The sequence below is a fragment of the Phyllobates terribilis genome, unplaced genomic scaffold, assembly GCF_046119375.1.
Source record: "Phyllobates terribilis strain yellow unplaced genomic scaffold, ASM4611937v1 Scaffold_10__3_contigs__length_209671492, whole genome shotgun sequence".
Taxonomy (NCBI): Eukaryota; Metazoa; Chordata; class Amphibia; order Anura; family Dendrobatidae; genus Phyllobates; species Phyllobates terribilis.
In genome coordinates, this window is record NW_027362770.1 from 171,366,861 (window position 1) to 171,394,460 (window position 27,600).

A 27,600-nucleotide genomic window follows, 5' to 3' on the forward strand; every position below is an offset into this window, starting at 1 on the left:
TAGAGGGAGAAGATGGAGGGGAGGATCAGACTATACAGTCTGTAGAGGGAGCAGATGGAAGGGAGGATCAGACTATACAGTCTGCAGAGGGAGCAGATGGAAGGGAGGATCAGACTATACAGTCTGCAGAGGGAGCAGATGGAAGGGAGGATCAGACTATACAGTCTGTAGAGGGAGCAGATGGATGGGAGGATCAGACTATACAGTCTGTAGAGGGAGCAGATAGAAGGGAGTATCAGACTATACAGTCTGTAGAGGGAGAAGATGGAGGGGAGGATCAGACTATACAGTCTGTAGAGGGAGCAGATGGAAGGGAGGATCAGACTACAGTCTGTAGAGGGAGCATCAGACTATAAAGTCTGTAGAGGGAGCAGATGGACGGGAGGATCAGACTATACAGTCTGTAGAGGGATCAGATGGAGGGGAGGATCAGACTGTACAGTCTGTAGAGGGAGCAGGTGGACGGGAGGATCAGACTATACAGTCTGTAGAGGGAGCAGATGGAAGGGAGGATCAGACTATACAGTCTGTAGAGGGAGCAGATGGAAGGGAGGATCAGACTATACAGTCTGTAGAGGGAGCAGATGGAAGGGAGGATCAGACTATACAGTCTGTAGAGGGAGCAGATGGAAGGGAGGATCAGACTATACAGTCTGTAGAAGGAGCAGATGGAAGGGAGGATCAGACTATACAGTCTGTAGAGGAAGCAGATGGAAGGGAGGATCAGACTATACAGTCTGTAGAGGAAGCAGATGGAAGGGGGGGATCAGATTAAACAGGCTGTAGAGGGAGCAGATGGAAGGGAGGATCAGACTATACAGGGAGGATGAGACTATACAGTCTGTAGAGGTAGCAGATGGAGGGGAGGATCAGACTATACTGTCTGTAGAGGAAGCAGATGGAGGGGAGGATCAGACTATACAGTCTGTAGAGGGAGCAGATGGAAGGGAGGATCAGACTATATAATCTGTAGAGGGAGCAGATGGAGGGGAGGATCAGACTATACAGTCTGCAGACGGAGCAGGTGAATGGGAGGATCAGACTATACAGTCTGTAGAGGGAGCAGATGGAAGGGAGGATCAGACTATACAGTCTGCAGAGGGAGCAGATGGAAGGGAGGATCAGACTATAAAGTCTGTAGAGGGAGAAGATGGAGGGGAGGATCAGACTATACAGTCTGCAGAAGGAGCAGATGGAAGGGAGGATCAGACTATACAGTCTGTAGAGGGAGCAGATGGAAGGGAGGATCAGACTATACAGTCTGTAGAGGGAGCAGCTGGAAGGGAGGATTAGACTATACAGTCTGTAGAGGAAGCAGATGGAAGTGAGGATCAGACTATACAGTCTGTAGAGGGAGCAGATGGACGGGAGAATCAGACTATACAGTCTGTAGAGGGAGAAGATGGAAGGAAGGATCAGACTATAGAGTCTGTAGAGGGAGTAGATGAAGGGGAGGATCAGACTATACAGTCTGTAGAGGGAGCAGCTGGAAAGCAGGATCAGACTATACAGTCTGTAGAGGGAGCAGCTGGAAGGGAGGATCAGACAATACAGTCTGTAGAGGGAGCAGATGGAAGGGAGGATCAGACTATACAGTCTGTAGAGGGAGCAGATGGATGGGAGGATCAGACTATAGTCTGTAGAGGGAGCAGATGGAAGGGAGGATCAGACTATACAGTCTGTAGAGGGCGCAGATGGAAGGGAGGATCAGATGGAAGGGAGGATCAGACTATACAGTCTGTAGAGGGAGCAGATGGAAGGGAGGATCAGACTATACAGTCTGTAGAGGGAGCAGATGGAAGGGAGGATCAGTCTATACAGTCTGTAGAGGGAGCAGATGTAAGGGAGGATCAGACTATATAGTCTGTAGAGGAAGCAGATGGAAGGGAGGATCAGACTATACAGTCTGTAGAGGGAGCAGATGGAAGGGAGGATCAGACTATACAGTCTGTAGAGGGAGCACATGGAGGGGAGGATCAGACTATACAGTCTGTAGAGGGAGCAGGTGGAAGGGAGGATCAGACTATACAGTCTGTAGAGAGCAGATGGAGGGGAGGATCAGACTATACAGTCTGTAGAGGGAGCAGATGGAAGGGAGGATCAGACTATACAGTCTGCAGAGGGAGCAGATGGAAGGGAGGATCAGACTATAAAGTCTGTAGAGGGAGAAGATGGAGGGGAGGATCAGACTATACAGTCTGCAGAGGGAGCAGATGGAAGGGAGGATCAGACTATACAGTCTGCAGAGGGAGCAGATGGAAGGGAGGATCAGACTATACAGTCTGCAGAGGGAGCAGATGGAAAGGAGGATCAGACTATACAGTCTGTAGAGGGAGCAGATGGATGGGAGGATCAGACTATACAGTCTGTAGAGGGAGCAGATAGAAGGGAGTATCAGACTATACAGTCTGTAGAGGGAGAAGATGGAGGGGAGGATCAGACTATACAGTCTGTAGAGGGAGCAGATGGAAGGGAGGATCAGACTACAGTCTGTAGAGGGAGTATCAGACTATACAGTCTGTAGAGGGATCAGATGGAGGGGAGGATCAGACTGTACAGTCTGTAGAGGGAGCAGATGGATGGGAGGATCAGACTATAGTCTGTAGAGGGAGCAGATGGAAGGGAGGATCAGACTATACAGTCTGTAGAGGGAGCAGATGGAAGGGAGGATCAGACTATACAGTCTGTAGAGGGAGCAGATGGAAGGGAGGATCAGACTATACAGTCTGTAGAGGGAGCAGATGGAAGGGAGGATCAGACTATACAGCCTGTAGAGGGAGCAGATGGAAGGGAGGATCAGACTATACAGTCTGTAGAGGGAGCAGATGGAAGGGAGGATCAGACTATACAGTCTGTAGAGGGAGCAGATGGAAGGGAGGATCAGACTATACAGTCTGTAGAGGGAGCAGATGGAAGGGGGGGATCAGACTAAACAGGCTGTAGAGGGAGCAGATGGAAGGGAGGATCAGACTATACAGGGAGGATCAGACTATACAGTCTGTAGAGGAAGCAGATGGAGGGGAGGATCAGACTATACAGTCTGTAGAGGGAGCAGATGGAAGGGAGGATCAGACTATATAGTCTGTAGAGGGAGCAGATGGAGGGGAGGATCAGACTATACAGTCTGCAGACTGAGCAGGTGAATGGGAGGATCAGACTATACAGTCTGCAGAAGGAGCAGATGGAAGGGAGGTTCAGACTATACAGTCTGTAGAGGGAGCAGCTGGAAGGGAGGATCAGACTATACAGTCTGTAGAGGGAGCAGCTGGAAGGGAGGATCAGACTATACAGTCTGTAGAGGGAGCAGCTGGAAGGGAGGATCAGACTATACAGTCTGTAGAGGAAGCAGATGGAAGTGAGGATCAGACTATACAGTCTGTAGAGGGAGAAGATGGAAGGAAGGATCAGACTATACAGTCTGTAGAGGGAGCAGCTGGAAAGCAGGATCAGACTATACAGTCTGTAGAGGGAGCAGCTGGAAGGGAGGATCAGACTATACAGTCTGTAGAGGGAGCAGATGGAAGGGAGGATCAGACTATACAGTCTGTAGAGGGAGCAGATGGAAGGGAGGATCAGACTATACAGTCTGTAGAGGGAGCAGATGGAAGGGAGGATCAGACTATACAGTCTGTAGAGGGAGCAAATGGATGGGAGGATCAGACTATAGTCTGTAGAGGGAGCAGATGGAAGGGAGGATCAGACTATACAGTCTGTAGAGGGAGCAGATGGAAGGGAGGATCAGACTATACAGTCTGTAGAGGGAGCAGATGGAAGGGAGGATCAGACTATACAGTCTGTCGAGGGAGCAGATGGAAGGGAGGATCAGACTATACAGTCTGTAGAGGGAGCAGATGGAAGGGAGGATCAGACTACAGTCTGTAGAGGGAGCAGATGGAAGGGAGGATCAGACTATACAGTCTGTAGAGGGAGCAGATGAAAGGGAGGATCAGACTATACAGTCTGTAGAGGGAGCAGATGGAAGGGAGGATCAGACTATACAGTCTGTAGAGGGAGCAGATGGAAGGGAGGATCAGACTATACAGTCTGTAGAGGGAGCAGATGGAAGGGAGGATCAGACTATACAGTCTGTAGAGGGAGCAGATGGAAGGGAGGATCAGACTAAACAGGCTGTAGAGGGAGCAGATGTAAGGGAGGATCAGACTATACAGGGAGGATCAGACTATACAGTCTGTAGAGGGAGCAGATGGAAGGGAGGATCAGACTATACAGTCTGTAGAGGGAGCAGATGGACGGGAGGATCAGACTATACAGTCTGTAGAGGGAGCAGATCGAAGGGAGGATCAGACTATACAGTCTGTAGAGGGAGCAGATGGAGGGGAGGATCAGACTATACAGTCTGTAGAGGAAGCAGATGGAAGGGAGGATCAGACTATACAGTCTGTAGAGGGAGCAGATGGAAGGGAGGATCAGACTATATAGTCTGTAGAGGGAGAAGATGGAGGGGAGGATCAGACTATACAGTCTGTAGAGGTAGCAGATGGAAGGGAGGATCAGACTATACAGTCTGTAGAGAGCAGATGGAGGGGAGGATCAGACTATACAGTCTGTAGAGGGAGCAGATGGAGGGGAGGATCAGACTATACAGTCTGTAGAGGGAGCAGATGGAGGGGAGGATCAGACTATACAGTCTGTAGAGGGAGCAGATGGACGGGAGGATCAGACTATACAGTCTGTAGAGGGAGAAGATGGAAGGAAGGATCAGACTATACAGTCTGTAGAGGGAGTAGATGGAGGGGAGGATCAGACTATACAGTCTGTAGAGGGAGTAGATGGAGGGGAGGATCAGACTATACAGTCTGTAGAGGGAGCAGCTGGAAAGGAGGATCAGACTACACAGACTGTAGAGGGAGCAGATGGAAGGGAGGATCAGACTATACAGTCTGTAGAGGGAGCAGATGGACGGGAGGATCAGACTATACAGTCTGTAGAGGGAGCAGATGGATGGGAGGATCAGATTATAGTCAGTAGAGGGAGCAGATAGAAGGGAGTATCAGACTATACAGTCTGTAGAGGGAGCAGAAGGACGGGAGGATCAGACTATACAGTCTGTAGAGGGAGCAGAAGGACGGGAGGATCAGACTATACAGTCTGTAGAGGGAGCAGATGGAAGGGAGGATCAGACTATACAGTCTGTAGAAGGAGCAGATGTAGGGGAGGATCAGACTATACAGTCTGTAGAGGGAGCAGCTGGAAGGGAGGATCAGACTATACAGTCTGTAGAGGGAGCAGCTGGAAGGGAGGATCAGACTATACAGTCTGTAGAGGGAGCAGATGGACGGGAGGATCAGACTATACAGTCTGTAGAGGGAGCAGCTGGAAGGGAGGATCAGACTATACAGTCTGTAGAGGGAGCAGATGGAAGGGAGGATCAGACTATACAGTCTGTAGAGGGAGCAGATGGAGGGGAGGATCAGACTATACAGTCTGTAGAGGGAGCAGCTGGAAGGGAGGATCAGACTATACAGTCTGTAGAGGAAGCAGATGGAGGGGAGGATCAGACTATACAGTCTGTAGAGGGAGCAGATGGACGGGAGGATCAGACTATACAGTCTGTAGAGGGAGCAGATGGACGGGAGTGTCAGACTATACAGTCTGTAGAGGGAGCAGATGGACGGGAGGATCAGACTATACAGTCTGTAGAGGGAGCAGATGGACAGGAGGATCAGTCTGTAGAGGGAGCAGATGGAAGGGAGGATCAGACTATACAGTATGTAGAGGGAGCAGATGGAGGGGAGGATCAGACTATACAGTATGTAGAGGGAGCAGATGGAAGAGAGGATCAGACTATACAGTTTATAGAGCGAGCAGATGGAAGGGAGGATCAGACTACAGTATGTAGAGGGAGCAGATGGAAGGATGACATTATACAGTCTGTAGAGGGAGCAGATGGAGGGGAGGATCAGACTATACAGTCTGTAGAGGAAGCAGATGGAGGGGAGGATCAGACTATACAGTCTGTAGAGGAAGCAGATGGAAGGGAGGATGACATTATACAGTTTATAGAGGGAGCAGATGGAAGGGAGGATCAAACTGTACAGTCTGTAGAGGGAGCAGATGGAAGGGAGGATCAGACTATACAGTCTGTAGAGGGAGCAGATGGAAGGGAGGATCAGACTATACAGTCTGTAGAGGGAGCAGATGGAGGGGAGGATCAGACTGTACAGTCTGTAGAGGGAGCAGATGGAGGGGAGGATCAGACTATACAGTCTGTAGAGGGAGCAGATGGAAGGGAGGATCAGACTATACAGTCTGTAGAGGGAGCAGATGGAAGGGAGGATCAAACTGTACAGTCTGTAAAGGGAGCAGATGGAAGGGAGGATCAGACTATACAGTCTGTAGAGGAAGCAGATGGAAGGGAGGATCAGACTATACAGTCTGTAGAGGAAGCAGATGGAAGGGAGGATCAGACTATACAGTCTGTAGAGGGAGCAGATGGAAGGGAGGATCAGACTATACAGTCTGTAGAGGGAGCAGATGGAAGGGAGGATCAGACTATACAGTCTGTAGAGGGAGCAGATGTAAGGGAGGATCAGACTATACAGTCTGTAGAGGGAGCAGATGGAGGGGAGGATCAGACTATACAGTCTGTAGAGGGAGCAGATGGAAGGGAGGATCAGACTGTATAGTTTATGGAGGGAGCAGATGGAAAGGAGGATCAGACTACAGTATGTAGAGGGAGCAGATGGAAGGGAGGATGACATTATACAGTCTGTAGAGGGAGCAGATGGAGGGGAGGATCAGACTATACAGTCTGTAGAGGAAGCAGATGGAGGGGAGGATCAGACTATACAGTCTGTAGAGGAAGCAGATGGAAGGGAGGATGACATTATACAGTTTATGGAGGGAGCAGATGGAAGGGAGGATCAGATTGTATAGTTTATAGAGGGAGGAGATGGAAAGGAGGATCAGACTATACAGTTTATAGAGGGAGCAGATGGAAGGGAGGATCAAACTGTACAGTCTGTAGAGGGAGCAGATGGAAGGGAGGATCAGACTATACAGTCTGTAGAGGGAGCAGATGGACAGAAGGATCAGTCTGTAGAGGGAGCAGATGGAAGGGAGGATCAGACTATACAGTATGTAGAGGGAGCAGATGGAGGGGAGGATCAGACTATACAGTATGTAGAGGGAGCAGATGGAAGAGAGGATCAGACTATACAGTTTATAGAGCGAGCAGATGGAAGGGAGGATCAGACTACAGTATGTAGAGGGAGCAGATGGAAGGGAGGATGACATTATACAGTCTGTAGAGGGAGCAGATGGAGGGGAGGATCAGACTATACAGTCTGTAGAGGAAGCAGATGGAGGGGAGGATCAGACTATACAGTCTGTAGAGGAAGCAGATGGAAGGGAGGATGACATTATACAGTTTATAGAGGGAGCAGATGGAAGGGAGGATCAAACTGTACAGTCTGTAGAGGGAGCAGATGGAAGGGAGGATCAGACTATACAGTCTGTAGAGGGAGCAGATGGAAGGGAGGATCAGACTATACAGTCTGTAGAGGGAGCAGATGGAGGGGAGGATCAGACTGTACAGTCTGTAGAGGGAGCAGATGGAGGGGAGGATCAGACTATACAGTCTGTAGAGGGAGCAGATGGAAGGGAGGATCAGACTATACAGTCTGTAGAGGGAGCAGATGGAAGGGAGGATCAAACTGTACAGTCTGTAAAGGGAGCAGATGGAAGGGAGGATCAGACTATACAGTCTGTAGAGGAAGCAGATGGAAGGGAGGATCAGACTATACAGTCTGTAGAGGGAGCAGATGGAAGGGAGGATCAGACTATACAGTCTGTAGAGGAAGCAGATGGAAGGGAGGATCAGACTATACAGTCTGTAGAGGGAGCAGATGGAAGGGAGGATCAGACTATACAGTCTGTAGAGGGAGCAGATGGAAGGGAGGATCAGACTATACAGTCTGTAGAGGGAGCAGATGGAGGGGAGGATCAGACTATACAGTCTGTAGAGGGAGCAGATGGAAGGGAGGATCAGACAATACAGTCTGTAGAGGGAGCAGAAGGATGGGAAGATCAGACTATACAGTCTGTAGAGGAAGCAGATGGACGGGAGGATTAGACTATACAGTCTGTAGAGGGAGCAGATGGAGGGCAGGATCAGACTATACAGTCTGTAGAGGGAGCAGATGGAAGGGAGGATTAGACTATACAGTCTGTAGAGGGAGCAGATAGAGGGCAGGATCAGACTATACAGTCTGTAGAGGGAGCAGATGGAAGGGAGGATCAGACTATACAGTCTGTAGAGGGAGCAGATGGAAGGGAGGATCAGACAATACAGTCTGTAGAGGGAGCAGAAGGATGGGAAGATCAGACTATACAGTCTGTAGAGGAAGCAGATGGACGGGAGGATTAGACTATACAGTCTGTAGAGGGAGCAGATGGAGGGGAGGATCAGACTATACAGTCTGCAGAGGGAGCAGATGGAAGGGAGGATCAGACTATACAGTCTGTAGAGGGAGAAGATGGAGGGGAGGATCAGACTATACAGTCTGTAGAGGGAGCAGATGGAAGGGAGGATCAGACTATACAGTCTGCAGAGGGAGCAGATGGAAGGGAGGATCAGACTATACAGTCTGCAGAGGGAGCAGATGGAAGGGAGGATCAGACTATACAGTCTGTAGAGGGAGCAGATGGATGGGAGGATCAGACTATACAGTCTGTAGAGGGAGCAGATGGACGGGAGTGTCAGACTATACAGTCTGTAGAGGGAGCAGATGGACGGGAGGATCAGACTATACAGTCTGTAGAGGGAGCAGATGGACAGGAGGATCAGTCTGTAGAGGGAGCAGATGGAAGGGAGGATCAGACTATACAGTATGTAGAGGGAGCAGATGGAGGGGAGGATCAGACTATACAGTATGTAGAGGGAGCAGATGGAAGAGAGGATCAGACTATACAGTTTATAGAGCGAGCAGATGGAAGGGAGGATCAGACTACAGTATGTAGAGGGAGCAGATGGAAGGGAGGATGACATTATACAGTCTGTAGAGGGAGCAGATGGAGGGGAGGATCAGACTATACAGTCTGTAGAGGAAGCAGATGGAGGGGAGGATCAGACTATACAGTCTGTAGAGGAAGCAGATGGAAGGGAGGATGACATTATACAGTTTATAGAGGGAGCAGATGGAAGGGAGGATCAAACTGTACAGTTTATAGAGGGAGCAGATGGAAGGGAGGATCAAACTGTACAGTCTGTAGAGGGAGCAGATGGAAGGGAGGATCAGACTATACAGTCTGTAGAGGGAGCAGATGGAAGGGAGGATCAGACTATACAGTCTGTAGAGGGAGCAGATGGAGGGGAGGATCAGACTGTACAGTCTGTAGAGGGAGCAGATGGAGGGGAGGATCAGACTATACAGTCTGTAGAGGGAGCAGATGGAAGGGAGGATCAGACTATACAGTCTGGAGAGGGAGCAGATGGAAGGGAGGATCAAACTGTACAGTCTGTAAAGGGAGCAGATGGAAGGGAGGATCAGACTATACAGTCTGTAGAGGAAGCAGATGGAAGGGAGGATCAGACTATACAGTCTGTAGAGGGAGCAGATGGAAGGGAGGATCAGACTATACAGTCTGTAGAGGAAGCAGATGGAAGGGAGGATCAGACTATACAGTCTGTAGAGGGAGCAGATGGAAGGGAGGATCAGACTATACAGTCTGTAGAGGGAGCAGATGGAAGGGAGGATCAGACTATACAGTCTGTAGAGGGAGCAGATGTAAGGGAGGATCAGACTATACAGTCTGTAGAGGGAGCAGATGGAGGGGAGGATCAGACTATACAGTCTGTAGAGGGAGCAGATGGAAGGGAGGATCAGACTGTATAGTTTATGGAGGGAGCAGATGGAAAGGAGGATCAGACTACAGTATGTAGAGGGAGCAGATGGAAGGGAGGATGACATTATACAGTCTGTAGAGGGAGCAGATGGAGGGGAGGATCAGACTATACAGTCTGTAGAGGAAGCAGATGGAGGGGAGGATCAGACTATACAGTCTGTAGAGGAAGCAGATGGAAGGGAGGATGACATTATACAGTTTATAGAGGGAGCAGATGGAAGGGAGGATCAGATTGTATAGTTTATAGAGGGAGGAGATGGAAAGGAGGATCAGACTATACAGTTTATAGAGGGAGCAGATGGAAGGGAGGATCAAACTGTACAGTCTGTAGAGGGAGCAGATGGAAGGGAGGATCAGACTATACAGTCTGTAGAGGGAGCAGATGGACAGGAGGATCAGTCTGTAGAGGGAGCAGATGGAAGGGAGGATCAGACTATACAGTATGTAGAGGGAGCAGATGGAGGGGAGGATCAGACTATACAGTATGTAGAGGGAGCAGATGGAAGAGAGGATCAGACTATACAGTTTATAGAGCGAGCAGATGGAAGGGAGGATCAGACTACAGTATGTAGAGGGAGCAGATGGAAGGGAGGATGACATTATACAGTCTGTAGAGGGAGCAGATGGAGGGGAGGATCAGACTATACAGTCTGTAGAGGAAGCAGATGGAGGGGAGGATCAGACTATACAGTCTGTAGAGGAAGCAGATGGAAGGGAGGATGACATTATACAGTTTATAGAGGGAGCAGATGGAAGGGAGGATCAAACTGTACAGTCTGTAGAGGGAGCAGATGGAAGGGAGGATCAGACTATACAGTCTGTAGAGGGAGCAGATGGAAGGGAGGATCAGACTATACAGTCTGTAGAGGGAGCAGATGGAGGGGAGGATCAGACTGTACAGTCTGTAGAGGGAGCAGATGGAGGGGAGGATCAGACTATACAGTCTGTAGAGGGAGCAGATGGAAGGGAGGATCAGACTATACAGTCTGTAGAGGGAGCAGATGGAAGGGAGGATCAAACTGTACAGTCTGTAAAGGGAGCAGATGGAAGGGAGGATCAGACTATACAGTCTGTAGAGGAAGCAGATGGAAGGGAGGATCAGACTATACAGTCTGTAGAGGGAGCAGATGGAAGGGAGGATCAGACTATACAGTCTGTAGAGGAAGCAGATGCAAGGGAGGATCAGACTATACAGTCTGTAGAGGGAGCAGATGGAAGGGAGGATCAGACTATACAGTCTGTAGAGGGAGCAGATGGAAGGGAGGATCAGACTATACAGTCTGTAGAGGGAGCAGATGGAGGGGAGGATCAGACTATACAGTCTGTAGAGGGAGCAGATGGAAGGGAGGATCAGACAATACAGTCTGTAGAGGGAGCAGAAGGATGGGAAGATCAGACTATACAGTCTGTAGAGGAAGCAGATGGACGGGAGGATTAGACTATACAGTCTGTAGAGGGAGCAGATGGAGGGCAGGATCAGACTATACAGTCTGTAGAGGGAGCAGATGGAAGGGAGGATCAGACTATACAGTCTGTAGAGGAAGCAGATGGAAGGGAGGATTAGACTATACAGTCTGTAGAGGGAGCAGATAGAGGGCAGGATCAGACTATACAGTCTGTAGAGGGAGCAGATGGAAGGGAGGATCAGACTATACAGTCTGTAGAGGGAGCAGATGGAAGGGAGGATCAGACAATACAGTCTGTAGAGGGAGCAGAAGGATGGGAAGATCAGACTATACAGTCTGTAGAGGAAGCAGATGGACGGGAGGATTAGACTATACAGTCTGTAGAGGGAGCAGATGGAGGGGAGGATCAGACTATACAGTCTGCAGAGGGAGCAGATGGAAGGGAGGATCAGACTATACAGTCTGTAGAGGGAGAAGATGGAGGGGAGGATCAGACTATACAGTCTGTAGAGGGAGCAGATGGAAGGGAGGATCAGACTATACAGTCTGCAGAGGGAGCAGATGGAAGGGAGGATCAGACTACAGTCTGTAGAGGGAGCATCAGACTATAAAGTCTGTAGAGGGAGCAGATGGACGGGAGGATCAGACTATACAGTCTGTAGAGGGATCAGATGGAGGGGAGGATCAGACTGTACAGTCTGTAGAGGGAGCAGGTGGACGGGAGGATCAGACTATACAGTCTGTAGAGGGAGCAGATGGAAGGGAGGATCAGACTATACAGTCTGTAGAGGGAGCAGATGGAAGGGAGGATCAGACTATACAGTCTGTAGAGGGAGCAGATCGAAGGGAGGATCAGACTATACAGTCTGTAAAGGGAGCAGATGGAAGGGAGGATCAGACTATACAGTCTGTAGAAGGAGCAGATGGAAGGGAGGATCAGACTATACAGTCTGTAGAGGGAGCAGATGGAAGGGAGGATCAGACTATACAGTCTGTAGAGGGAGCAGATGGAAGGGGGGGGATCAGATTAAACAGGCTGTAGAGGGAGCAGATGGAAGGGAGGATCAGACTATACAGGGAGGATGAGACTATACAGTCTGTAGAGGTAGCAGATGGAGGGGAGGATCAGACTATACTGTCTGTAGAGGAAGCAGATGGAGGGGAGGATCAGACTATACAGTCTGTAGAGGGAGCAGATGGAAGGGAGGATCAGACTATATAATCTGTAGAGGGAGCAGATGGAGGGGAGGATCAGACTATACAGTCTGCAGACGGAGCAGGTGAATGGGAGGATCAGACTATACAGTCTGCAGAAGGAGCAGATGGAAGGGAGGTTCAGACTATACAGTCTGTAGAGGGAGCAGCTGGAAGGGAGGATCAGACTATACAGTCTGTAGAGGGAGCAGCTGGAAGGGAGGATTAGACTATACAGTCTGTAGAGGAAGCAGATGGAAGTGAGGATCAGACTATACAGTCTGTAGAGGGAGCAGATGGACGGGAGGATCAGACTATACAGTCTGTAGAGGGAGAAGATGGAAGGAAGGATCAGACTATAGAGTCTGTAGAGGGAGTAGATGAAGGGGAGGATCAGACTATACAGTCTGTAGAGGGAGCAGCTGGAAAGCAGGATCAGACTATACAGTCTGTAGAGGGAGCAGCTGGAAGGGAGGATCAGACAATACAGTCTGTAGAGGGAGCAGATGGAAGGGAGGATCAGACTATACAGTCTGTAGAGGGAGCAGATGGATGGGAGGATCAGACTATAGTCTGTAGAGGGAGCAGATGGAAGGGAGGATCAGACTATACAGTCTGTAGAGGGAGCAGATGGAAGGGAGGATCAGACTATACAGTCTGTAGAGGGAGCAGATGGAAGGGAGGATCAGACTATACAGTCTGTAGAGGGAGCAGATGGAAGGGAGGATCAGACTATACAGTCTGTAGAGGGAGCAGATGGAAGGGAGGATCAGTCTATACAGTCTGTAGAGGGAGCAGATGTAAGGGAGGATCAGACTATACAGTCTGTAGAGGGAGCAGATGGAAGGGAGGATCAGACTATACAGTCTGTAGAGGGAGCACATGGAGGGGAGGATCAGACTATACAGTCTGTAGAGGGAGCAGGTGGAAGGGAGGATCAGACTATACAGTCTGTAGAGAGCAGATGGAGGGGAGGATCAGACTATACAGTCTGTAGAGGGAGCAGATGGAAGGGAGGATCAGACTATACAGTCTGCAGAGGGAGCAGATGGAAGGGAGGATCAGACTATAAAGTCTGTAGAGGGAGAAGATGGAGGGGAGGATCAGACTATACAGTCTGCAGAGGGAGCAGATGGAAGGGAGGATCAGAGTATACAGTCTGCAGAGGGAGCAGATGGAAGGGAGGATCAGACTATACAGTCTGCAGAGGGAGCAGATGGAAGGGAGGATCAGACTATACAGTCTGTAGAGGGAGCAGATGGATGGGAGGATCAGACTATACAGTCTGTAGAGGGAGCAGATAGAAGGGAGTATCAGACTATACAGTCTGTAGAGGGAGAAGATGGAGGGGAGGATCAGACTATACAGTCTGTAGAGGGAGCAGATGGAAGGGAGGATCAGACTACAGTCTGTAGAGGGAGTATCAGACTATACAGTCTGTAGAGGGATCAGATGGAGGGGAGGATCAGACTGTACAGTCTGTAGAGGGAGCAGATGGATGGGAGGATCAGACTATAGTCTGTAGAGGGAGCAGATGGAAGGGAGGATCAGACTATACAGTCTGTAGAGGGAGCAGATGGAAGGGAGGATCAGACTATACAGTCTGTAGAGGGAGCAGATGGAAGGGAGGATCAGACTATACAGTATGTAGAGGGAGCAGATGGAAGGGAGGATCAGACTATACAGCCTGTAGAGGGAGCAGATGGAAGGGAGGATCAGACTATACAGTCTGTAGAGGGAGCAGATGGAAGGGAGGATCAGACTATACAGTCTGTAGAGGGAGCAGATGGAAGGGAGGATCAGACTATACAGTCTGTAGAGGGAGCAGATGGAAGGGGGGGATCAGACTAAACAGGCTGTAGAGGGAGCAGATGGAAGGGAGGATCAGACTATACAGTCTGTAGAGGGTGCAGATGGAAGGGAGGATCAGACTATACAGTCTGTAGAGGGAGCAGATGGAAGGGGGGGATCAGATTAAACAGGCTGTAGAGGGAGCAGATGGAAGGGAGGATCAGACTATACAGGGAGGATGAGACTATACAGTCTGTAGAGGTAGCAGATGGAGGGGAGGATCAGACTATACTGTCTGTAGAGGAACCAGATGGAGGGGAGGATCAGACTATACAGTCTGCAGACGGAGCAGGTGAATGGGAGGATCAGACTATACAGTCTGCAGAAGGAGCAGATGGAAGGGAGGTTCAGACTATACAGTCTGTAGAGGGAGCAGCTGGAAGGGAGGATCAGACTATACAGTCTGTAGAGGGAGCAGCTGGAAGGGAGGATCAGACTATACAGTCTGTAGAGGAAGCAGATGGAAGTGAGGATCAGACTATACAGTCTGTAGAGGGAGCAGATGGACGGGAGGATCAGACTATACAGTCTGTAGAGGGAGAAGATGGAAGGAAGGATCAAACTATACAGTCTGTAGAGGGAGTAGATGAAGGGGAGGATCAGACTATACAGTCTGTAGAGGGAGCAGCTGGAAGGGAGGATCAGACAATACAGTCTGTAGAGGGAGCAGATGGAAGGGAGGATCAGACTATACAGTCTGTAGAGGGAGCAGATGGATGGGAGGATCAGACTATAGTCTGTAGAGGGAGCAGATGGAAGGGAGGATCAGACTATACAGTCTGTAGAGGGAGCAGATGGAAGGGAGGATCAGACTATACAGTCTGTAGAGGGAGCAGATGGAAGGGAGGATCAGACTATACATTCTGTAGAGGGAGCAGATGGAAGGGAGGATCAGTCTATACAGTCTGTAGAGGGAGCAGATGTAAGGGAGGATCAGACTATATAGTCTGTAGAGGAAGCAGATGGAAGGGAGGATCAGACTATACAGTCTGTAGAGGGAGCAGATGGAAGGGAGGATCAGACTATACAGTCTGTAGAGGGAGCAGGTGGAAGGGAGGATCAGACTATACAGTCTGTAGAGAGCAGATGGAGGGGAGGATCAGACTATACAGTCTGTAGAGGGAGCAGATGGAAGGGAGGATCAGACTATAAAGTCTGTAGAGGGAGAAGATGGAGGGGAGGATCAGACTATACAGTCTGTAGAGGGAGCAGATGGAAGGGAGGATCAGACTATACAGTCTGCAGAGGGAGCAGATGGAAGGGAGGATCAGACTATACAGTCTGCAGAGGGAGCAGATGGAAGGGAGGATCAGACTATACAGTCTGTAGAGGGAGCAGATGGATGGGAGGATCAGACTATACAGTCTGTAGAGGGAGCAGATAGAAGGGAGTATCAGACTATACAGTCTGTAGAGGGAGAAGATGGAGGGGAGGATCAGACTATACAGTCTGTAGAGGGAGCAGATGGAAGGGAGGATCAGACTACAGTCTGTAGAGGGAGTATCAGACTATACAGTCTGTAGAGGGAGCAGATGGACGGGAGGATCAGACTATACAGTCTGTAGAGGGAGCAGATGGAAGGGAGGATCAGACTATACAGTCTGTAGAGGGAGCAGATGGAAGGGAGGATCAGACTATACAGTCTGTAGAGGGAGCAGATGGAAGGGAGGATCAGACTATACAGTCTGTAGAGGGAGCAGATGGAAGGGAGGATCAGACTATACAGTCTGTAGAGGGAGCAGATGGAAGGGAGGATCAGACTATACAGCCTGTAGAGGGAGCAGGTGGAAGGGAGGATCAGACTATACAGTCTGTAGAGGGAGCAGATGGAAGGGAGGATCAGACTATACAGTCTGTAGAGGGAGCAGATGGAAGGGAGGATCAGACTATACAGTCTGTAGAGGGAGCAGATGGAAGGGGGGGATCAGACTAAACAGGCTGTAGAGGGAGCAGATGGAAGGGAGGATCAGACTATACAGGGAGGATCAGACTATACAGTCTGTAGAGGTAGCAGATGGAGGGGAGGATCAGACTATACAGTCTGTAGAGGAAGCAGATGGAGGGGAGGATCAGACTATACAGTCTGTAGAGGGAGCAGATGGAAGGGAGGATCAGACTATATAGTCTGTAGAGGGAGTAGATGGAGGGGAGGATCAGACTATACAGTCTGCAGACGGAGCAGGTGAATGGGAGGATCAGACTATACAGTCTGCAGAAGGAGCAGATGGAAGGGAGGTTCAGACTATACAGTCTGTAGAGGGAGCAGCTGGAAGGGAGGATCAGACTATACAGTCTGTAGAGAGAGCAGCTGGAAGGGAGGATCAGACTATACAGTCTGTAGAGGGAGCAGCTGGAAGGGAGGATCAGACTATACAGTCTGTAGAGGAAGCAGATGGAAGTGAGGATCAGACTATACAGTCTGTAGAGGGAGAAGATGGAAGGAAGGATCAGACTATACAGTCTGTAGAGGGAGCAGCTGGAAAGCAGGATCAGACTATACAGTCTGTAGAGGGAGCAGCTGGAAGGGAGGATAAGACTATACAGTCTGTAGAGGGAGCAGATGGAAGGGAGGATCAGACTATACAGTCTGTAGAGGGAGCAGATGGAAGGGAGGATCAGACTATACAGTCTGTAGAGGGAGCAGATGGATGGGAGGATCAGACTATAGTCTGTAGAGGGAGCAGATGGAAGGGAGGATCAGACTATACAGTCTGTAGAGGGAGCAGATGGAAGGGAGGATCAGACTATACAGTCTGTCGAGGGAGCAGATGGAAGGGAGGATCAGACTATACAGTCTGTCGAGGGAGCAGATGGAAGGGAGGATCAGACTATACAGTCTGTCGAGGGAGCAGATGGAAGGGAGGATCAGACTATACAGTCTGTAGAGGGAGCAGATGGAAGGGAGGATCAGACTATACAGTCTGTAGAGGGAGCAGATGGAAGGGAGGATCAGACTATACAGTCTGTAGAGGGAGCAGATGGAAGGGAGGATCAGACTATACAGTCTGTAGAGGGAGCAGATGGAAGGGAGGATCAGACTATACAGGCTGTAGAGGGAGCAGATGGAAGGGAGGATCAGACTAAACAGGCTGTAGAGGGAGCAGATGTAAGGGAGGATCAGACTATACAGGGAGGATCAGACTATACAGTCTGTAGAGGGAGCAGATGGACGGGAGGATCAGACTATACAGTCTGTAGAGGGAGCAGATGGATGGGAGGATCAGACTATAGTCTGTAGAGGGAGCAGATGGAAGGGAGGATCAGACTATACAGTCTGTAGAGGGAGCAGATGGAAGGGAGGATCAGACTATACAGTCTGTAGAGGGAGCAGAAGGAAGGGAGGATCAGACTATACAGTCTGTAGAGGGAGCAGATGGAAGGGAGGATCAGACTATACAGTCTGTAGAGGGAGCAGATGGACGGGAGGATCAGACTATACAGTCTGTAGAGGGAGCAGATGGACGGGAGGATCAGACTATACAGTCTGTAGAGGGAGCAGATCGAAGGGAGGATCAGACTATACAGGGAGGATCAGACTATACAGTCTGTAGAGGGAGCAGATGGAGGGGAGGATCAGACTATACAGTCTGTAGAGGAAGCAGATGGAAGGGAGGATCAGACTATACAGTCTGTAGAGGAAGCAGATGGAAGGGAGGATCAGACTATACAGTCTGTAGAGGGAGCAGATGGAAGGGAGGATCAGACTATACAGTCTGTAGAGGGAGCAGATGGAAGGGAGGATCAGACTATACAGTCTGTAGAGAGCAGATGGAGGGGAGGATCAGACTATACAGTATGTAGAGGGAGCAGATGGAGGGGAGGATCAGACTATACAGTCTGTAGAGGGAGCAGATGGAGGGGAGGATCAGACTATATAGTCTGTAGAGGGAGAAGATGGAGGGGAGGATCAGACTATACAGTCTGTAGAGGAAGCAGATGGAGGGGAGGATAAGACTATACAGTCTGTAGAGGTAGCAGATGGAAGGGAGGATCAGACTATACAGTCTGTAGAGAGCAGATGGAGGGGAGGATCAGACTATACAGTCTGCAGAGGGAGAAGATGGAAGGGAGGATCAGACTATACAGTCTGTAGAGAGCAGATGGAGGGGAGGATCAGACTATACAGTCTGTAGAGGGAGCAGATGGAAGGGAGGATCAGACTATACAGTCTGTAGAGGGAGCAGATGGAGGGGAGGATCAGACTATACAGTCTGTAGAGGGAGCAGATGGAAGGGAGGATCAGACAATACAGTCTGTAGAGGGAGCAGAAGGATGGGAAGATCAGACTATACAGTCTGTAGAGGAAGCAGATGGACGGGAGGATTAGACTATACAGTCTGTAGAGGGAGCAGATGGAGGGCAGGATCAGACTATACAGTCTGTAGAGGGAGCAGATGGAAGGGAGGATCAGACTATACAGTCTGTAGAGGGAGCAGATGGAAGGGAGGATTAGACTATACAGTCTGTAGAGGGAGCAGATGGAGGGCAGGATCAGACTATACAGTCTGTAGAGGGAGCAGATGGAAGGGAGGATCAGACTATACAGTCTGTAGAGGGAGCAGATGGAAGGGAGGATCAGACAATACAGTCTGTAGAGGGAGCAGAAGGATGGGAAGATCAGACTATACAGTCTGTAGAGGAAGCAGATGGACGGGAGGATTAGACTATACAGTCTGTAGAGGGAGCAGATGGAGGGGAGGATCAGACTATACAGTCTGCAGAGGGAGCAGATGGAAGGGAGGATCAGACTATACAGTCTGTAGAGGGAGAAGATGGAGGGGAGGATCAGACTATACAGTCTGTAGAGGGAGCAGATGGAAGGGAGGATCAGACTATACAGTCTGCAGACGGAGCAGATGGAAGGGAGGATCAGACTATACAGTCTGTAGAGGGAGCAGATGGATGGGAGGATCAGACTATACAGTCTGTAGAGGGAGCAGATAGAAGGGAGTATCAGACTATACAGTCTGTAGAGGGAGAAGATGGAGGGGAGGATCAGACTATACAGTCTGTAGAGGGAGCAGATGGAAGGGAGGATCAGACTACAGTCTGTAGAGGGAGCATCAGACTATAAAGTCTGTAGAGGGAGCAGATGGACGGGAGGATCAGACTATACAGTCTGTAGAGGGATCAGATGGAGGGGAGGATCAGACTGTACAGTCTGTAGAGGGAGCAGGTGGACGGGAGGATCAGACTATACAGTCTGTAGAGGGAGCAGATGGAAGGGAGGATCAGACTATACAGTCTGTAGAGGGAGCAGATGGAAGGGAGGATCAGACTATACAGTCTGTAGAGGGAGCAGATGGAAGGGAGGATCAGACTATACAGTCTGTAGAGGGAGCAGATGGAAGGGAGGATCAGACTATACAGTCTGTAGAAGGAGCAGATGGAAGGGAGGATCAGACTATACAGTCTGTAGAGGAAGCAGATGGAAGGGAGGATCAGACTATACAGTCTGTAGAGGGAGCAGATGGAAGGGGGGGATCAGATTAAACAGGCTGTAGAGGGAGCAGATGGAAGGGAGGATCAGACTATACAGGGAGGATGAGACTATACAGTCTGTAGAGGTAGCAGATGGAGGGGAGGATCAGACTATACTGTCTGTAGAGGAAGCAGATGGAGGGGAGGATCAGACTATACAGTCTGTAGAGGGAGCAGATGGAAGGGAGGATCAGACTATATAATCTGTAGAGGGAGCAGATGGAGGGGAGGATCAGACTATACAGTCTGCAGACGGAGCAGGTGAATGGGACGATCAGACTATACAGTCTGCAGAAGGAGCAGATGGAAGGGAGGATCAGACTATACAGTCTGTAGAGGGAGCAGATGGAAGGGAGGATCAGACTATACAGTCTGTAGAGGGAGCAGATGGAAGGGAGGATTAGACTATACAGTCTGTAGAGGGAGCAGATGGAAGGGAGGATCAGACTATACAGTCTGTAGAGGGAGCAGATGGAAGGGAGGATCAGTCTATACAGTCTGTAGAGGGAGCAGATGTAAGGGAGGATCAGACTATATAGTCTGTAGAGGAAGCAGATGGAAGGGAGGATCAGACTATACAGTCTGTAGAGGGAGCAGATGGAAGGGAGGATCAGACTATACAGTCTGTAGAGGGAGCACATGGAGGGGAGGATCAGACTATACAGTCTGTAGAGGGAGCAGGTGGAAGGGAGGATCAGACTATACAGTCTGTAGAGAGCAGATGGAGGGGAGGATCAGACTATACAGTCTGTAGAGGGAGCAGATGGAAGGGAGGATCAGACTATACAGTCTGCAGAGGGAGCAGATGGAAGGGAGGATCAGACTATAAAGTCTGTAGAGGGAGAAGATGGAGGGGAGGATCAGACTATACAGTCTGCAGAGGGAGCAGATGGAAGGGAGGATCAGACTATACAGTCTGCAGAGGGAGCAGATGGAAGGGAGGATCAGACTATACAGTCTGCAGAGGGAGCAGATGGAAGGGAGGATCAGACTATACAGTCTGTAGAGGGAGCAGATGGATGGGAGGATCAGACTATACAGTCTGTAGAGGGAGCAGATAGAAGGGAGTATCAGACTATACAGTCTGTAGAGGGAGAAGATGGAGGGGAGGATCAGACTATACAGTCTGTAGAGGGAGCAGATGGAAGGGAGGATCAGACTACAGTCTGTAGAGGGAGTATCAGACTATACAGTCTGTAGAGGGATCAGATGGAGGGGAGGATCAGACTGTACAGTCTGTAGAGGGAGCAGATGGATGGGAGGATCAGACTATAGTCTGTAGAGGGAGCAGATGGAAGGGAGGATCAGACTATACAGTCTGTAGAGGGAGCAGATGGAAGGGAGGATCAGACTATACAGTCTGTAGAGGGAGCAGATGGAAGGGAGGATCAGACTATACAGTCTGTAGAGGGAGCAGATGGAAGGGAGGATCAGACTATACAGTCTGTAGAGGGAGCAGATGGAAGGGAGGATCAGACTATACAGTCTGTAGAGGGAGCAGATGGAAGGGGGGGATCAGACTAAACAGGCTGTAGAGGGAGCAGATGGAAGGGAGGATCAGACTATACAGGGAGGATCAGACTATACAGTCTGTAGAGGAAGCAGATGGAGGGGAGGATCAGACTATACAGTCTGTAGAGGGAGCAGATGGAAGGGAGGATCAGACTATATAGTCTGTAGAGGGAGCAGATGGAGGGGAGGATCAGACTATACAGTCTGCAGACGGAGCAGGTGAATGGGAGGATCAGACTATACAGTCTGCAGAAGGAGCAGATGGAAGGGAGGTTCAGACTATACAGTCTGTAGAGGGAGCAGCTGGAAGGGAGGATCAGACTATACAGTCTGTAGAGGGAGCAGCTGGAAGGGAGGATCAGACTATACAGTCTGTAGAGGGAGCAGCTGGGAGGATCAGACTATACAGTCTGTAGAGGAAGCAGATGGAAGTGAGGATCAGACTATACAGTCTGTAGAGGGAGAAGATGGAAGGAAGGATCAGACTATACAGTCTGTAGAGGGAGCAGCTGGAAAGCAGGATCAGACTATACAGTCTGTAGAGGGAGCAGCTGGAAGGGAGGATCAGACTATACAGTCTGTAGAGGGAGCAGATGGAAGGGAGGATCAGACTATACAGTCTGTAGAGGGAGCAGATGGAAGGGAGGATCAGACTATACAGTCTGTAGAGGGAGCAGATGGAAGGGAGGATCAGACTATACAGTCTGTAGAGGGAGCAAATGGATGGGAGGATCAGACTATAGTCTGTAGAGGGAGCAGATGGAAGGGAGGATCAGACTATACAGTCTGTAGAGGGAGCAGATGGAAAGGAGGATCAGACTATACAGTCTGTAGAGGGAGCAGATGGAAGGGAGGATCAGACTATACAGTCTGTAGAGGGAGCAGATGGAAGGGAGGATCAGACTATACAGTCTGTAGAGGGAGCAGATGGAAGGGAGGATCAGACTATACAGTCTGTAGAGGGAGCAGATGGAAGGGAGGATCAGACTATACAGTCTGTAGAGGGAGCAGATGGAAGGGAGGATCAGACTAAACAGGCTGTAGAGGGAGCAGATGTAAGGGAGGATCAGACTATACAGGGAGGATCAGACTATACAGTCTGTAGAGGGAGCAGATGGACGGGAGGATCAGACTATACAGTCTGTAGAGGGAGCAGATGGATGGGAGGATCAGACTATAGTCTGTAGAGGGAGCAGATGGATGGGAGGATCAGACTATACAGTCTGTAGAGGGAGCAGATGGAAGGGAGGATCAGACTATACAGTCTGTAGAGGGAGCAGATGGAAGGGAGGATCAGACTATACAGTCTGTAGAGGGAGCAGATGGAAGGGAGGATCAGACTATACAGTCTGTAGAGGGAGCAGATGGACGGGAGGATCAGACTATACAGTCTGTAGAGGGAGCAGATGGACGGGAGGATCAGACTATACAGTCTGTAGAGGGAGCAGATGGACGGGAGGATCAGACTATACAGTCTGTAGAGGGAGCAGATGGAAGGGAGGATCAGACTATACAGTCTGTAGAGGGAGCAGATGGAAGGGAGGATCAGACTATACAGTCTGTAGAGGGAGCAGATGGAAGGGAGGATCAGACTAAACAGGCTGTAGAGGGAGCAGATGGAAGGGAGGATCAGACTATACAGGGAGGATCAGACTATACAGTCTGTAGAGGGAGCAGATGGACGGGAGGATCAGACTATACAGTCTGTAGAGGGAGCAGATGGATGGGAGGATCAGACTATAGTCTGTAGAGGGAGCAGATGGAAGGGAGGATCAGACTATACAGTCTGTAGAGGGAGCAGATGGAAGGGAGGATCAGACTATACAGTCTGCAGAGGGAGCAGATGGAAGGGAGGATCAGACTATACAGTCTGTAGAGGGAGCAGATGGAAGGGAGGATCAGACTATACAGTCTGTAGAGGGAGCAGATGGACGGGAGGATCAGACTATACAGTCTGTAGAGGGAGCAGATGGACGGGAGGATCAGACTATACAGTCTGTAGAGGGAGCAGATGGACGGGAGGATCAGACTATACAGTCTGTAGAGGGAGCAGATCGAAGGGAGGATCAGACTATACAGGGAGGATCAGACTATACAGTCTGTAGAGGGAGCAGATGGAGGGGAGGATCAGACTATACAGTCTGTAGAGGAAGCAGATGGAAGGGAGGATCAGACTATACAGTCTGTAGAGGGAGCAGATGGAAGGGAGGATCAGACTATATAGTCTGTAGAGGGAGCAGATGGAAGGGAGGATCAGACTATACAGTCTGTAGAGAGCAGATGGAGGGGAGGATCAGACTATACAGTCTGTAGAGGGAGCAGATGGAGGGGAGGATCAGACTATACAGTCTGTAGAGGGAGCAGATGGAGGGGAGGATCAGACTATATAGTCTGTAGAGGGAGAAGATGGAGGGGAGGATCAGACTATATACAGTCTGTAGAGGAAGCAGATGGAGGGGAGGATAAGACTATACAGTCTGTAGAGGTAGCAGATGGAAGGGAGGATCAGACTATACAGTCTGTAGAGAGCAGATGGAGGGGAGGATCAGACTATACAGTCTGTAGAGGGAGCAGATGGAGGGGAGGATCAGACTATACAGTCTGTAGAGGGAGAAGATGGAGGGGAGGATCAGACTATACAGTCTGTAAAGGGAGCAGATGGAAGGGAGGATCAGACTATACAGTCTGTAAAGGGAGCAGATGGAAGGGAGGATCAGACTATACAGTCTGTAGAGGAAGCAGATGGAGGGGAGGATCAGACTATACAGTCTGTAGAGGTAGCAGATGGAAGGGAGGATCAGACTATACAGTCTGTAGAGAGCAGATGGAGGGGAGGATCAGACTATACAGTCTGTAGAGGGAGCAGATGGAGGGGAGGATCAGACTATACAGTCTGTAGAGGGAGCAGATGGAGGGGAGGATCAGACTATACAGTCTGTAGAGGGAGCAGCTGGAAGGGAGGATCAGACTATACAGTCTGTAGAGGGAGCAGATGGACGGGAGGATCAGACTATACAGTCTGTAGAGGGAGAAGATGGAAGGAAGGATCAGACTATACAGTCTGTAGAGGGAGTAGATGGAGGGGAGGATCAGACTATACAGTCTGTAGAGGGAGTAGATGGAGGGGAGGATCAGACTATACAGTCTGTAGAGGGAGCAGCTGGAAAGGAGGATCAGACTACACAGACTGTAGAGGGAGCAGATAGAAGGGAGTATCAGACTATACAGTCTGTAGAGGGAGCAGATGGACGGGAGGATCAGACTATACAGTCTGTAGAGGGAGCAGATGGATGGGAGGATCAGACTATACAGTCTGTAGAGGGAGCAGATGGAAGGGAGGATCAGACTATACAGTCTGTAGAAGGAGCAGATGTAGGGGAGGATCAGACTATACAGTCTGTAGAGGGAGCAGCTGGAAGGGAGGATCAGACTATACAGTCTGTAGAGGGAGCAGCTGGAAGGGAGGATCAGACTATACAGTCTGTAGAGGGAGCAGATGGACGGGAGGATCAGACTATACAGTCTGTAGAGGGAGCAGCTGGAAGGGAGGATCAGACTATACAGTCTGTAGAGGGAGCAGATGGAAGGGAGGATCAGACTATACAGTCTGTAGAGGGAGCAGATGGAGGGGAGGATCAGACTATACAGTCTGTAGAGGGAGCAGCTGGAAGGGAGGATCAGACTATACAGTCTGTAGAGGAAGCAGATGGAGGGGAGGATCAGACTATACAGTCTGTAGAGGGAGCAGATGGACGGGAGGATCAGACTATACAGTCTGTAGAGGGAGCAGATGGACGGGAGTGTCAGACTATACAGTCTGTAGAGGGAGCAGATGGACGGGAGGATCAGATTATACAGTCTGTAGAGGGAGCAGATGGACAGGAGGATCAGTCTGTAGAGGGAGCAGATGGAAGGGAGGATCAGACTATACAGTATGTAGAGGGAGCAGATGGAGGGGAGGATCAGACTATACAGTATGTAGAGGGAGCAGATGGAAGAGAGGATCAGACTATACAGTTTATAGAGCGAGCAGATGGAAGGGAGGATCAGACTACAGTATGTAGAGGGAGCAGATGGAAGGGAGGATGACATTATACAGTCTGTAGAGGGAGCAGATGGAGGGGAGGATCAGACTATACAGTCTGTAGAGGAAGCAGATGGAGGGGAGGATCAGACTATACAGTCTGTAGAGGAAGCAGATGGAAGGGAGGATGACATTATACAGTTTATAGAGGGAGCAGATGGAAGGGAGGATCAAACTGTACAGTCTGTAGAGGGAGCAGATGGAAGGGAGGATCAGACTATACAGTCTGTAGAGGGAGCAGATGGAAGGGAGGATCAGACTATACAGTCTGTAGAGGGAGCAGATGGAGGGGAGGATCAGACTGTACAGTCTGTAGAGGGAGCAGATGGAGGGGAGGATCAGACTATACAGTCTGTAGAGGGAGCAGATGGAAGGGAGGATCAGACTATACAGTCTGTAGAGGGAGCAGATGGAAGGGAGGATCAAACTGTACAGTCTGTAAAGGGAGCAGATGGAAGGGAGGATCAGACTATACAGTCTGTAGAGGAAGCAGATGGAAGGGAGGATCAGACTATACAGTCTGTAGAGGGAGCAGATGGAAGGGAGGATCAGACTATACAGTCTGTAGAGGAAGCAGATGGAAGGGAGGATCAGACTATACAGTCTGTAGAGGGAGCAGATGGAAGGGAGGATCAGACTATACAGTCTGTAGAGGGAGCAGATGGAAGGGAGGATCAGACTATACAGTCTGTAGAGGGAGCAGATGTAAGGGAGGATCAGACTATACAGTCTGTAGAGGGAGCAGATGGAGGGGAGGATCAGACTATACAGTCTGTAGAGGGAGCAGATGGAAGGGAGGATCAGACTGTATAGTTTATGGAGGGAGCAGATGGAAAGGAGGATCAGACTACAGTATGTAGAGGGAGCAGATGGAAGGGAGGATGACATTATACAGTCTGTAGAGGGAGCAGATGGAGGGGAGGATCAGACTATACAGTCTGTAGAGGAAGCAGATGGAGGGGAGGATCAGACTATACAGTCTGTAGAGGAAGCAGATGGAAGGGAGGATGACATTATACAGTTTATAGAGGGAGCAGATGGAAGGGAGGATCAGATTGTATAGTTTATAGAGGGAGGAGATGGAAAGGAGGATCAGACTATACAGTTTATAGAGGGAGCAGATGGAAGGGAGGATCAAACTGTACAGTCTGTAGAGGGAGCAGATGGAAGGGAGGATCAGACTATACAGTCTGTAGAGGGAGCAGATGGACAGGAGGATCAGTCTGTAGAGGGAGCAGATGGAAGGGAGGATCAGACTATACAGTATGTAGAGGGAGCAGATGGAGGGGAGGATCAGACTATACAGTATGTAGAGGAAGCAGATGGAAGGGAGGATCAGACTATACAGTCTGTAGAGGGAGCAGATGGAAGGGAGGATCAGACTATACAGTCTGTAGAGGGAGCAGATGGAGGGGAGGATCAGACTGTACAGTCTGTAGAGGGAGCAGATGGAGGGGAGGATCAGACTATACAGTCTGTAGAGGGAGCAGATGGAAGGGAGGATCAGACTATACAGTCTGTAGAGGGAGCAGATGGAAGGGAGGATCAAACTGTACAGTCTGTAAAGGGAGCAGATGGAAGGGAGGATCAGACTATACAGTCTGTAGAGGAAGCAGATGGAAGGGAGGATCAGACTATACAGTCTGTAGAGGGAGCAGATGGAAGGGAGGATCAGACTATACAGTCTGTAGAGGGAGCAGATGGAAGGGAGGATCAGACTATACAGTCTGTAGAGGGAGCAGATGGAAGGGAGGATCAGACTATACAGTCTGTAGAGGGAGCAGATGTAAGGGAGGATCAGACTATACAGTCTGTAGAGGGAGCAGATGGAGGGGAGGATCAGACTATACAGTCTGTAGAGGGAGCAGATGGAGGGGAGGATCAGACTATACAGTCTGTAGAGGGAGCAGATGGAAGGGAGGATCAGACTGTATAGTTTATGGAGGGAGCAGATGGAAAGGAGGATCAGACTATACAGTTTGTAGTCTGTAACCATGGAGACACAAGTTTGCAAAGGAGCTGTAGACATAAAACATTAGGAGAGTTTTTGTAAACACTAAGTGGGAAATTGAACAGTGAGATGAATTTATAAAGGGTTTCCGCAGTGGAGGGTTTACAGAGACCCTTAACCGGGCACTGAAAAGAAGTCAAGGCACAGGGAGAGGAGTCTGCTGGGCAGTTCCATTTAGTTTCTCTATGCCCAGC

The 27,600-nt window shown here is 49.8% G+C and overlaps 1 protein-coding gene across 1 annotated transcript in view; it reads right to left on the bottom strand.

Moving 5' to 3' along the window:
- Window positions 1-27,600, bottom strand: part of DENND11 (DENN domain containing 11) — a 61,372-nt gene that overhangs the window by 7,071 nt on the left and 26,701 nt on the right. The gene's annotated exons all lie outside the window — the stretch shown is intronic.